Consider the following 2,286-nt stretch of genomic DNA (forward strand, 5'->3'; position numbering starts at 1 on the left):
CGGGCAAAAACACAATTCCAATGGCAATGGATGGTTGGGAAGTATATATTATAATTTTTGGGAGCAGGTGTGGGTGTTTTGGGGAGAAAAAAAATGAAAAAAAAAAAATTGGGCACCGGCTACCAAGAGGTGTGCCCACGTGGTGCATGCATGGTGCATGCACATGGACATGTTGATTGGTGCACACATGCCATCCACCAAGTGCACACATGAGCACCCCGGATCCACATTGTGAAACTCAACACACCCACAAGTGCACACATGAGCACCCCCCATGTGGTGCATGCATCGTTCATGCACATGCACATGTTGATTGGTGCACACATGCCATCCGCCCAGTGCATGCACATGATGATTGGTGCACACATGCCATCCGCCCAGTGCACACATGAGCACCCCGGATCCACATTGTGAAACTGAATCCACCCACAAGTGCACACATAAGCACCCCCCATGCGGTGCATGCATCGTTCGTGCACATGCCATCCGCCAAGTGCACGCACATGGTGATTGGTGCACACATGCCATCCACCAAGTGCACACATGAGCACCCCGGATCCACATTGTGAAACTCAATCCGCCCACAAGTGCACACATGAGCACCCCACGTGCGTGCGGATGGTGTGCACCTAGCCTCCGGCACGAACATTGAGAAATATCAATGGCATCACACATGAGCACCACACGTTGTGCATCCACATTGTTATTTCTCATGCCAACCACCAAGTGCATGCACATGGTGAACAATATGTTGTAGAATGATTCAAAAGAAATGTGTTATTGTAATTTGTAGTTTTGAAATGAATACATCAAATGAACCAATCTTGAACGAGACAAAAGAATATTCAACAATAAAAACCGTCCCAAGTAAATCTTTATAAAATGAATAACGAATATGTTATAAAGTGAAATGAAACAATCTTCCACAGAATAAGAAACGTGGTATTGTCATTTAACGTTATAAAATGAAGCAATCTTGAACAGATAAAGAAATGAGGTTTTGTAACTTTTTGTTATAAAGTGAAGATATCAAATGAGTCAATCTTGAACGAGGCAAAAAATACCTGGACACTAAAAACCACTCCTATTTTACGGCGTAGATTTGATTAATAACAGTAGGGTGTGAGAGATGGGGATAGAGAGAGTGAATGATTGGAAAGCAAAAGGATGAAGGAATAAAGTCGCTTGAGATTTACGTGACTCACCTAACAACAAGGCTATAAGGATCATGTTAACCTCACTTCAAGCACACAAAAAATTTACATGACCCGCCCACTATCCAACAACGCCAAAAGGGACAACATGTTAACCTCACTTGAAAACACACAAAATTTACATGACCCACAATCCAACAAGGCGAAAGGTTAACCTCACTTGAAATCACTAATTGAATGCCAGTGGGGGGACGTGTTAACCTCACTTGAGGTCACAAAAAGAATGCCAAAAGGGGCGTGTTAACCTCACTTGAGGTCACAAAAGCAAGGCCAAAGGGGACGTGTTAACCTCACTTGAGGTCACAAGAGCAAGGCTAGAAGGGACGTGTTAACCTCACTTGAGGTCACAAGAGCAAGGCCACAAGGGACATGTTAACCTCACTTGAGATCACAGAAGCAAGGCCAAAAGGGACATGTTAACCTCACTTGAGGTCACAAGAGCAAGGCCACAAGGGACATGATAACCTCACTTGAGATCACAAAAGCAAGGCCAAAAGGGACATGCTAACCTCACTTGAGATCACAAAAGCAAACCTCCGCCTAACATCCAGCCACCAACCACCCACTTGGCGTGTGGCTCATCGTGCAAGCACCAGCGCCGCCTATCATTCCCCAATACAAGATGTGTGCTTGTTAACCTCGCTTCAAAACACGAAAGGAAAAGTGGCTTAAGAAAACACATGAGCACCAAGCACCCACTTCCCATGGCCTGTGTTCCTCGGTTGAACACTTGGCCAACTTGGTAAGTAAGCCGACCAAGACTTCGCCTTACATGTCCGCAAGGGGCATGACACATCATATGGGCGCACTAGTGTTGATGGAAACGGCCAAAAAGACCAAGAGTGTGACTACCAAACACTCTAGTAACCTCATGACTCCAAAGTGTAGAGTTATAAAAGGGGGAGGGACGAATCTGAGCGACACAGGGCTGAATCTCAGTGGATCGTGGCAGCAAGGCCACTCTGCCACTTACAATACCCCGTCGCGTACTTAAGTCGTCTGCAAAGGATTCTACCCGCCGCTCGGTAGGAATTGTACTTCAAGGCGGCCCACACAACTTGTCTGCTGTGCG

The sequence above is a fragment of the Humulus lupulus genome, unplaced genomic scaffold (genome assembly GCF_963169125.1).
Source record: "Humulus lupulus unplaced genomic scaffold, drHumLupu1.1 SCAFFOLD_991, whole genome shotgun sequence".
Taxonomy (NCBI): domain Eukaryota; kingdom Viridiplantae; phylum Streptophyta; class Magnoliopsida; order Rosales; family Cannabaceae; genus Humulus; species Humulus lupulus.